The following is a 12,836-nucleotide window of genomic DNA, read 5'->3' on the forward strand; positions in this document are numbered from 1 at the left end:
CCAACCTTTTCAGACACTTAGAAAAGGCCCCCAGAACAAGTGACTAGTAAATGTCTAAAAAGCTGGAGTTCATACCTATCTTTGCAATAGCATACAAAGTCATTGAACTGTCTGTTTAAACAACATTTGTTTCAGTGAAAGTCTTCATTAGCTGTTTGGCAAATTCACTCAACTTCTGCCAGCTGCAGGACTGGATAGAAAATGAACTCTAATTGGACTTTGAGGTAGCAAATTTGACACTCTACAGAAAAAGAACTATGTGAAAATTTGCAGCTGGGTTTTAGGTTTGTTTTGGTTTGCTTAATTTTGATACTTCTTTCACCACAGATGTCAAAATCTTGTGAAGCTTTGAAACACATGAAAATTATTTATTCCAGACCCAACCAGCTTTTCAGCAGCTGCAGAAAAGTCAAACTGGATGGAAAAGGAGATACTCATTTTAGTATTTCTCTATTTAAATTTGACTCAAGCATCCATGACAAATATTAGGCTCCATTCAGAGACTGTTTATAAAAAGCATAAGGGAAATTAAACTAAACTGCCAGAAAGAAGGTGCATGCCTGCAGAACTCAAAGCAGTGATTTAAGAGTGATTTACAGCACCCGGTGAAAGCAAATGTGAATAACCACGTCCTGTCTCACTCTTTTGTCCTGCTATGAATTATCATGCAGTATGAAAAGAAAAAGTACAGAGATCGAAACAATTCTCCAAAGCCTAACCACATGAATTGATGCATTCACTGTGCACCCAGGTCAAAGTAGCCTATCAGTCTTGGAAGAGGAAACTTTAGGATACCTAATGTTTGAGTACGGGTTCCTGATGAGATGCTGCAAAACCACCACCTAAAGCAAAATACCCAAAAAATCAAATACCAAACAAACAAAAAACCTAAACCAAACAAAACAACCAAAAAACACCCACACACCCACCCACCCACACACATATACACACACAAACCAAAAAAACCAAACCCAACTCAACTCAAACAAATGAAAAACCCAAACATACATGACTGTAGGAAAACTTGCATGTCCAGAAAATTATCTGGATGCAAATATGCATTCTTGTCATTCTTGCATACAAAACATAAGATTTGTACAATAACAAGATGGAAATATTCTATTTGTAAGAGTCCCAGATGCAATAGGTTTCTAGAACTGAAACACATTTTTATATACTCCTGATAATCCTTGCAGCCCTGTTCTAGGCTTTTTCAAGTTTCATTATGACCTTCCTGAAACGGGAGTGATGAGATCAGAGTGGAAGATTCAGTATATGGGTGCACCGTAACTAGTAATGCTGTGGCACAGGAACATTTTCTGGTTTAGTTTTGGGCTTTGGTTTATTTTGACTAAATTGAACAGTCTTTGAATGCATGCCAGAGAATTCCCACAGTGATGCCAAGATCTCTTACATGGAAATAACTAATTTGGAAAATAACACCAAGTATACAGAGTAATCTGGAAGTCATTATTTTTTATCTGGCCTAGTTTGTCACTTTGGGCCTCCTCCGTAGTACACATTGACATGGTGTGGAGTGACTCCAGCAAAGGGCCACCAAGATCTTTAAGGCATTGAAACACATGGCATATAAGGAGAGGCTGAGATAATTGGGTTTATTCACTCTTCAGAAGAGAGGATCAAAGAAGGTCTGGTTAGTGTCTATATTTGATGTGAAAACATTGAGGAGATGCAAACAGATTCTTCTTGATGGTTCATGCTGACAGGACAAAAGACTATGAACATAATATCTACTGGAGAAAATTCCAAGCAATTGTTAGGAAAAAGTTTGGCATTATTGAAATAGGTTCCCTAGAGTGGTTGTATATCTGCATTCTTGGAGATATGTTCTAAACATGACTGAACACAGCACTGAGAAATGCCATCTATTTAGTCCTGTTTTCAGCAGGTGAGTGAACAAAATAACTCTCACATATCCTTTCCAATCAAAACTGGTTTATGACTCTTTGATTCAGGTAAGAGTAGTACTCTGTTTAGCTATCCCGCAATGCTAGAAAATATTCACAACTTTGTCTATTCATTTGACTGAAGGATTAATTTTTGTGAAATGGAGATAAAGGCACCTTTACAGCAATGTCCAAAACAGAATTACCACTGCATTCATTCTGCTAAAGGGAAAGTGCAGAGAGAAGTAAAGAGAAGAGTGGTTTGCATCTAATTATTTGATTACAGGTATCTTTCAATATATGAAAATTATTTATTTCTGTTGTGATCTTCCTGAAATGAAATAATTTGTAATGTAGGCTGTATGCACTTCAAGATACTCAGAAGAACAATTGGTACAGTTTCATCAGTAATACATATTTTTTTAATCTATCCTAATATCATATTTTTCTCATTATGACCGTCATTTTGCTATGGTATCATAACTCCATTGAACAGTCTTTCTCTCAATGCCTCGGTCCTACCTGTTCACATGTATCATAACAATGCTTGTGTACTTATCCAATGAACCAAATCAAGGAAGGTGAAAAGAAATCAAGATGAAAACTAATCATTGGTTTCCAGCCAGATTATTTGCATGAACCGGATCACTGCACAGTAAAATGAAAAAAGATTTTGGGAGACAAAGTGAGACACTTTCATGTATTATTAAAGCAATGGCAGATTTGTTCTATCAGCCTAAACAGAGGCTGTCCCAATGATGGTGTAAACAATGAAGATAACATACGTTCCAATGCTAGAACCTAGCATGATGGCCAGTCAGGAGAAAACTTTATTAGTGCTGTAATTGTATTTCTTGCTTCAGAGAGAGGAATAGATGGAGTTATAATAGTCCTTAAGGAACATGATGGAGACTTTCATTTCTGAGGAAGAATCTGACTTTTGTACATTGCTCCCTTCCTCCTTTCCTCCTTTTTTTTTTCTGATGTTTGAAACTTCTCCATTTATTTAGTTTGATTGCACAATCAGCATTCCGAAAAATCCCATTTTCTCTCTCTGTTCCCTTTCATCTTTTTACTGTCCATAAATAGAGGCAAGCCAGGAAGGGGAGATAAGTATATATCTATAATTGTAACAGTATAAAAACAACCCTTGAAACATATTAATCACTGACTAATTCTTCCATACTAATTTATCCCACTTGTCTAACAGCAGCTCTTTCCTTCTCTGATCTTTCCTATTCTGAGACCAAGACTTCATGATCATATTCCTGACTAGCGGATGCAGCAAATTGGTGTTATCATTTAGACTACAGCTTCCTTTTTCCCATTATATGACAACTGTCAACTTTCTGCTCAATCAGGAAAATATACATCCTCGTTTGGGAAGGGAAAAGAGAAGAGGAGAGAGTATTTTTTCCTAAATGTGGTAACAATGTCAAAATGAAATTGTTTGCATTGTTATTATATACTCTGTGAAGCATGATAGAGGAGACATAAATGAGATAGGAGAGGAAAAGAGCGAGCTTTGAACATGAATATTCTCACCTTTGACACAACTAAGAACACAAAAGACCAAAACCCACAACCCCTATACCCAGTCTTACCGTTGGCAGTGAGATTTTCAGTCAAATAAAATTTGATGGAACTATGGAAATCAGTACTTGATTGTGAAAGAAGAAACAATTTGACACAAAAAAACCCCAAACAAAAATCCAACAAGTTCTATCTGCCACTTATCCTGAACCTATGAGATTAGGTAAACAAATCAGGCTTGTCAGGTACTAACAAGCGTTAGTAATAGATGTGACTCCCTGGCACAGCCAGCCCTTATTTTCTAAGTTACCTTTGTCTTTCTTTATTTTGAAATCAGGGAAGCATTTATCCTCTATACTTTCCACTTGGTAGGTTCAGAAACAAAAGAAAAGATTGTGTGACCCACTGTTCTCTACAGTGGCCTACAAGCCAAATGGATTTGACCCTTCTCCACTACTTTTTGGTTTGTTGTTCATTTATCTTGGTTGTCAGGGCTCTGTATTTCTTGGTGATGATGTGAAATGTGAAAATGCATCCTCTTCTGTGGCTGCTTTTTATTTTTTAAAGGATAAAAATAGATTGAATCTACAGACTCTTCTAGAAGAAAAAAAATAGAAAGGAACAAAATGATCTGCTGAGCTTTGTCAACAGGTTGTGTTTTTTCCATTCCCTCACTCCAAAAATGCCTAGAAAAATAGTGAATAAACAATTTAAGCTAACAAAAAGGTAATACGTTCAATTTGTTAGCATTGTGCACTGGTTCAGTGTATTTACTCTAGGTTATTAAAATGCAAAAGGAAAATATAACTCTGTACCATATTTATTTTAAAGTAAAATCTTGTCTTTGGTCAATTTGGGTACTGGCTTTCTGTATTGACTATTTTAATAATAAATTTATTCCACCATGTTTCCCTCTTAAAAGTAGTTCATTGAACAATTTCAGCTCCACACCAGTAACTCAGAATATTTTGTTGCTTTGTATATTTTTCTGATGAGGAGAAACATGAAAGATTAGACACTATCATTTCTCAATTCTTCCTTTCTGGAGACACAAATCTGATTTGTTACTTCTGAAAATGAGTTTAACAAAATATTCACTAGCATATGATGTGTTAAATATACTTCAGTATGTATTTTAAAAAATGGTTGGCAGATGCTGAAATTTCGTTCAGGAGGATAGCATGAATTTTTTTCACAGAAAAGAAAAATATCTTGGTAGTCAGCTGTACAAAGTTAATAGACCAAATTATAGCCTCATTTAAGCTATTATAAATCCATAGCCATTGCTAGTGAATTTAAATTTAGACTAAGCTTAATGACAGGAAAATTTGGGTAATACAGCAAGGGGAGATGCAGTTCACATGCTAATCAACAGAGCAGGGAGATTTTGATGACTGTTACTTATGTGAAGAAGATATCTATAAAAGGCTGGTGCTGTGGCAGGACAGGCCATTAGCACACGATCCAAAGTATGTGCACATATCCAGCTATTGAGTTGGGAATCATGCAGTGGGAAGAAACACTCTTCATCTGCTCCAGGTGTGAGTTGTGGAAGTTCCCTCTCCCTTCTCCCCCAGTTCCTATATTACAACACCTGTGTTGTTACTGCCTATTAGTCAGAATTCAGAAAGTTGTGTCATTGTGCCAAAATACAACAAACTTTAAATTCAGATCTTCATTTTTTTCCACTAGCTTTATTCATATACCTTCTGTCATTGTAATGATGGAGCATGAACTGCTGATGAGTGCTCTGAGGAATCTTAGGGTAGAGCCAAAAGTGGTGGATATTGTCACTGTGAAATAATGGGGCCAACAGTCACTGCTCTGGATATCAGTCCTGTTTTCAAGCATTTACCTTACCCTGAAATGTTCGCTGTCCTGCCAGATATACATGTATTTGTATAGATTTATATACAAATACGTATTTATATAGCTATTAGCTAGGAATATCTACTGTACATCTAAATCAAGAAGGAAATTTACCACAGATACAGTATCTCATCCTGAAACAAAATCTCGTCAGTCATTTCTTGACAAACTTTTTTTTAAAACATTTTTTATTTTCTTTTAAACCAAAATTAACCAGGTAAATGATTGGGGTTTTTTTCAAATTTTCTGCTCAGTTTTCAGATTCATACTTGTTTTCAATTTTTTTTAACAGTTCTTTAAAACTTCATTTTTCCTTTCAAAAGAGTTATTTGTTTAAAAATGTAAACTTGCTAAGAAAAGAAAGGAATAAATATTAACAATCAGAGAGAGAACATTATGGTCATATTTCTGGGTAGCTACAATTTTTGAACCATCCAAATTTTCTTGAAATAAAGAAACCATCTTTCACTCAGTTACCCTATAAACAAGGTGTTGATTAACTTTCCACCTAGTCTTTACTATAACTTCTCTACCTTTAGCACCTGAATTTAATTAGATGCTTAAGTAGTTGTGTGGACATATCTCACTGTAGCATAAATGGGTTTCTCTACTTCATGTCTTGTAACATGAAATACATCAAATACATGTTTCTTAGTTCTGTCATTGCTGATTTTAACACCTTCTTCACTGTAAAGGGAAAGCATGAAAATAATCTGTGTAATAGTTTTCTCAGATACATATATTCACATCCACATCCAAACTAAGGAATGAAAGATAGAAAGTTAGCAACTAAAAAAATCTCATTTAAGCCGTGAGGACATTGATATTCCCTCATGGGGATTTTATTAATTTTCAGTAAAAAAATACATCTTTTTTTCTGTTGTTTTCAGTCAGGTGAGTTCACAAGCTCATATTCAGATGGAGCAGGTGGGTGTACAAACACTGTGTAATCAACACGTTCTTGGCAAGGCTGTGCATTACCATTATCTCTTCTAGACACGAGACAGAGAGAAAAACTAACTCCCGCTTCTCTTAGTGCCAGACACCTGTTCATTTTTCTTCCATTGCATCTGCTTCACCTTCTGCTACTCTATCAATTGGTCTTGGGCTGTGTCATAATTCTCTTCGGCAGAAACCATTCCGGAGGGTCAGGAATTTCTCTGTGTTTCTGATCAAATGTACCTGTGCCATAAGAATGATCTTCAACTAAGGTATCATCATAAGAAAATGTCCAAGGAGAAAAGGTTTGCTTACTTTCTAGAAGCAACAGTGTTCATCATGTGGTAAGAAATCAGAACCCTAAGCCAGACAGAGAGCTGATACTGCATTCTACCAGTAGAAAAAGATTTCACAGAATATTTAGAATTCCATGTAGATAAAAGCTTCTAATTTGACAAGAAGGAAAAGACCTATAGGACAACTAGAGTAAAGTAACTGATCTGCCTTGTCACTTGGTTGTTGATGCAGGCAACATGTACACATTAATGGCAGGAACTTCTGTGGTTTTGAATTGCTATATGTTCCCTTAAATAAAACAGTTCTATTTCTAACTTATCAGTTTGGTGGCAGAATCCTGAGTCTTATCTTAGTTAAGATGATTCCAAAAATCTCAAATGTTGAGCAGATGGTGACAACTTGATGAGGCTATGTTGGAGCTGGGGAAAAGGAAGCTAATATTTCAGTTTTGTTCTTTACAAATACGCAACATAACGTAATTATGTACTCACTTGACTTACGAGGGAAAACATCCCATCAAGTTGGCATTTTTGTATGCTTTTAAAGTGGTTGCTTTAATTATTTCAATTAAATTTACTCAAACATGAAATCAATAGCTCTACTTCAGGTTTACCAATATTTAGTATTTCCCAAGCTATGCAACACAAGTATAGCGATTATTTTCTTAATCACTAAGGGTTTTTTATAGATGTTAATTTCTGCTTGTATCTGATGGACAATTACTTCTTGATTTAAGGAAAAAGAACTCCTTCATATAAAAGAAGGACTAACCATGTAATTTCTGGGTAACTACAATTCATAAATTTAATAATGTCTGGCATGTCATCAGAGTACTTAAAAATTAGTAGAAATCTGGGGATAAATTTGTCTGTTCACATTAAAACCATACTTTACATCAGCCTATGAGCAACCTACTTCAGTAAAATGCCATGTCAAAAACTGCATTACTTGCTTAATAAAGATATAAAAATTAAGTTTCTCTACTTGTTCCATTCTGAACAGGATGTGTTTTTATTTCCAGGAAAGCTTTCATGTTTTGATGTGCTTTAAACTGTTTTAAAACACTTGTTAACAAATGATTGCATCAGCTCTCTAGAGGAAAGAACTTTTGTGTAGTTTGTACCTGATAAAATGGATTTTTTTTAATGTTTGTGGTTTTTTCAATGCAGTGAAACACTCTTTAAAAAAATAGTTATTTTTAATTTTCCTTTCTCCTGGGTTCTTGTGGCTGTACAGCTGTTGGGCTGATAGCTTCTTTTTTTAAACTGGCTGTTGTTTGATGTTTTGTTTTTTATAAATAAACACAAATTTTCCAGCTTATTTTTTCTCTTTAAATTTGCCTAAGTATATTCAAGACTGCTATAGAAAAAAAAACCAAAAACCAAAACAAAACAAAAACCAAAACATAAAAAATCAAAAAAACTAATACAAAAAAAGCCAATAAAAAACCAGTATCAGTAAAAAGCAACAATCATTTTTAGAGTAACTAGACTCATATCGTCTTGTGTCTTGGGAGCCACAGATGCTAGTCCATCTGTAAGTGTTCAGTTTATAAAGTAAGAGCCACTGCAGTGCCAAATAAAGACAGTGGGCATTGCATCCAAAGACACAAGATTCACTGTTTACTTTCCTTCCATCCCTTTGCTTTTCTCCCATTTTTTCTAAGTATATTTTTAGCCTATGCAGACAGAAGGAGGGGAAGCTTACTGTTAGTTTTGAGGTACCAAGTAGAAGTCCTAGGGTAGGTAGGCATAGCAGGGCAGGGAGTGGATTCATTACATGAATATAAATGAGGAGTACAAATTGCATAATAGAGCAAAGCAAAGCAAAAAAAACAAAAAACAAACCACCAAAATTAACAAAAAAATAGCCCGAATTCTTCTCTGCCTCATTTTTCTCATTAGTAAACCATTTTTCTTTCCCTCCTTGTATGCATATCCAATAGGAAAAAAGAGGTTTCTGAAGGTAAAATCCATAATGCTTGTGAGGCATTAGCCGAATTGGGAGTTATGAAGGTAATAATAATTAAGCACATAAGGATTGACTGCTGGGCAGGTACAACGTTCATGAAGTGAACAAGTCTTATACGATGTCTATCAGTGATGCATTAGGTCTTAGGTAAATATTTAAAGATAATGTAGTGCAGCCTTAATTTTGACATTTCTAGAGTTTGGGATTTTTGAATTTTCAAACTTCATAATGTTCTTTTAACAAACTTTGTGGTTTTCTGTACAATACTTGGCAGCTCTAGAATCTCTGGAAATTGTTTCATTAACATTGCTTTACCTAAGTGTTGAAACATCAAGATGGTAAAAAACCCTAGAAAATAAAAAGATATAAAGCTTGGCCTTCATTACAGCAATCTTTATGTTCAGGGGAAGTTTAAAATTTTCAATAAAATAAGAAAAAAACCCTGAAAATATCTATCAAAATAAAAAATACAATTGAAGAGGAGCTTTCATAACTCCAATCTTGATTATATTCAAAATTTCACTGACTAAGGCTGAGCAACATAATCAATGTTAGTTCTGCTATAAGCCAGAGCCTGAACCAAATTAAATATATTATTCTTTGTGACTGATTTTTCCCTAGCAAGTAACTTGTACCCAGTCACTATTTCTAAATATATGTAGGTAGTGAAGACCATCCTTTAAACATCTTTATTAGAAACCTAAAATATCCTTTTGATTGAAGTTTCTGTAAGCCTTAAAATTATATGTTTCTACACTTTCTACTTCATAATTAGTTCATAATTATGAAGAGTATCATTTGTAGAGCTGGCTGATATCATATGACAATGACATAGTTTTGTTCCCTGGTGTCATAGGTTTACTTATTCTAAAAAACCAAGCAGGGAATTTTTCTTTCCCCTGCCTCACTGTAAAAGAAATATGTTGAATGGGGGAGGGTGGTTTGCCTTGGGTAATTGGTCTATACAAAAGTACTAACTAGCAGGCCTGCATTCCAAGCTGACAGCCATCCTAAGGCTGTGGGGAGGGGTGATGAGTTCTTTCTTCTCTCCTTGGAAATGGGGACACTTCACTTTTACCTTAACTCAGGCAAGATGTGTGTTGGAAAGGCTCTGAGGTTGTTTTGTTCTCAGCCTGGTCATCTGACTGTTTTCTGGCCCCAGCTTGCCTGTGCCCCCAGCCTGGACCTGCTTGGACTTCATCGGAGAGGCTTGACCCACCTGTAGAGGAACTTTCTGGGGAGGAGGTTGCCCTCTCCCTCCTCCACTCCCATGTTGGCAGCAGTATATGTTCATTGAGGAAAAAGGGGAATTCCCGGCCACAGCCGTCTGCAGAGAGTGCAAGTTTCGTGGGAAGAGCCTTTTTTCCCCTTTTCCCTTTCTAGGCAGGGAGGGAAGACCTCCATTTTCGGCTTCTCCCGTGTACAGGGGCCCCCATGCAGAGACTGCCAGAGCCCAACAGCGCCCCCTGCTGACCAACACCGAGCAACTGCAGGCTCTGCTCCTGCCGTGATCCAACAGCGTCCCCTGCCAATCGTGGTTAGAATTGCACCAAAGGACGGGAAGTATCAAACTGTTTCCTTTTTGAGGGGGACTTTTTGGGGTACAGGATTAGTTTAGTTTAGTTGCTTTTGTGTTCTTTCATTGTTCTGACAATACACATATATCCTTTAATAAGGGGCTGTTATTTTTTCTTTCTCCATACTCCTTCAATTGGAGCCTCGTAATTTCAGATTTGCAATTGCTTAGAGAGAGGAGTTTGGTCTACATCATAACTCATCCTCCTTAGCAAAACACTTCAGTCTCATTAAACTGAGACACCTAGCTTAGATGAAAGAGAGTTGAGAAAGTAAGTATTGTGTCACTGGAGGTAGCTTTCAGTGTCTGTTCCACAGGGATAGAAAACCATCTCTGTAACCTCAAGGACTGGGGACAATCTAAGTAACAGAGAACAGAAAACCAGGAAAAAAACCAAATAAACATTGAACTGCATTTAGAGTTTTCCTCCTCCAGCCAAGCCAAGCCCACACTACTGGGCTACTTTAAATATATTTTGCCTTGCATCATTACATTATATTTCTCCATTATAATGTAATGATGATTTACATTGATTTTCTTCCCTTTCCATGAACCACAGCAGACTAAGGATACCCAGCTGTGGGTACTGAACTACTCTGACTGTGTCTCTGTTAACAAAGAGAGAGGCTGAAAATAAACAGACTTGCAGACCAAACTACTTGGTGTTGAGGACTCAGTGTCCATGCTGTACACATTATAGGGGATTCTACTTCAGACTACTTGTAGTCTAACCCTGTAAACTGAATGCTCCTTAGCAGTTGCCCTGCTTTCACTGCACTCTGAGATCAGATCTTCCCATTTCTTTTCATTCAAAAAAGGAACCCATTTCTTGTACTAAGAGACTGCTCATGGATGCGCACAATGAGCAGAGACAATCAGGATATTAATTTCATGACACCCATAGTCTGAACTAACACACGAAGCTATGAAAGCATTGTCAGTATGGAACTAGGCCCAAGTAACAGCCCCCAGAATCAGGAAGCTTTATTAGTGTAGGTTCTGGCTCAACACTACACTAATCACATACTCCTGGCTTCTGGCCAGCACAAAGTGCAGGCAGAGGTCACTTGCCTCTGACTGTAGAGTACCTTATGCACATAACCTAAATACGCATTTGTCCTTCATAAGGTACAATTATTTTTATTGTGTTACTGAATGAAAACTTTGCTGGAGTTTAATGTTGCCTGGAGGATGCTGAATCAATTTCACAGCAACTGTAGAAGGTTTAAATGTATTTGTTGTTCTGCGTTAAAATTGAATTTGTTTAAACATCTCTTTTCAGTTTGAGGAGATGAAAGATCTTAATGATACAGAATTTTTTTTGTATGTTAAATCAGGAATGTGGATGTCAAAGGTCCCTGTTCTCCTCTGTGGAGAGCTGCCTTGGTAAATTACGAAGACATTGCTTTAACCCGGCCCTTCTACCTTTCAACCCCATACACTAAACAGACAATAGTTTGTGGGAATTGCTATTTCTCTCTATACTGCAAAATTTTATTAAGAAGCTCTTGAAATGTTAAATGCAGTGAAAATCATAGCAGATTTAATGAAATTGATTGGTTTAGATTGTCCCAATCAGTTTCAAAAGAAGCCACCTTAATAGGCAACCTACTGTTTTAATGCACTGACCAAAACTATCTCCAAAAAGCTGAGTACAGTACTCCTCTGTCTTCATTAACAGAGAACATATGTTGGCAGCCAATTTTTTGTAGCTCCCTTGAGTGGTTCTGTAAGTCAGATTTCACTGATAATTGCTTTAATAAAATCTATTTTAACATAAAGGGCTTGATTTCAGAGCTGGCCTACATTTTTCTGTGTTCTGCCTTATGAAGGCAAATATCTGTACAGGCACTCTCTACACTAATGGGACTACCCTCCTGGTTAAACAGATGCATGAGTGTTTTATTGGGTCGAGGTCTGAAGTCTAGATATTCAGGTAAAGGACTTTAAAACATTTTTAAATTCTATATGTGCATGCAAGAAGGAATGACTACTCAAATTTTCAGAAAATAACTGTAGTCATGCCCATCGGTGTGCAGGGACTAAGCATGTACCTATAGATAGAGTCTACACTTCAACCCTGACATAACTTCTCACCCTTGTATATTCACCATCTGCAGCAGTTCGGTAGCTGAAAAAAAATTTAAATGAACTCTGACTGAGCCACTGATATGCCAGTAACACAAGAATTAACTGTCCCTGCACACACTGTTCACCTCTGTGGCATGCTGAGCTCTCACTGGATACATTGTGAGAAGATAAATAAAGGATTTTAAGTGTCTGTGACTGCTGAGCCTGGTGAATAAATAAACTTTTAATCTTTCTTTCTGTTGATAACTGAATAAAAAAGTTTTAAACACAGCCATAAAAGAACAGCTGTTAAATCCATTGTCCAAACGTGAATACAATTTTTGCTTAGGAGCTGAGAGGGAGTCTCAACAGCAAATTGAAATCTCTCTGTCAACCGACCTCTTCTCTGATAGACCAAAGTTTTCTTTTGCCCTTACTTTTCCCCATCATGACCTGTCAAAGAAAACACAGTCTTCCATCATAGCCTGGAGTCAACAAGTGGAGAAAAATTGTTTCAATTCTCTGTCTAAACCTTTGACATCACAGGATACAATAGGAAAACTGCATGAAGTAAAATGTTCCTGAGAACTGTATAGAAGAAAAAAGTGAGCTATCACACGACCCTTACTGAAGTGAACAGTACAAGCCCTAATGACTATTCTTGTAGAGAACCT

The sequence above is a fragment of the Neopelma chrysocephalum genome, unplaced genomic scaffold, assembly GCF_003984885.1.
Source record: "Neopelma chrysocephalum unplaced genomic scaffold, ASM398488v2 Primary Assembly neopelma1_67, whole genome shotgun sequence".
NCBI lineage: Eukaryota > Metazoa > Chordata > Aves > Passeriformes > Pipridae > Neopelma > Neopelma chrysocephalum.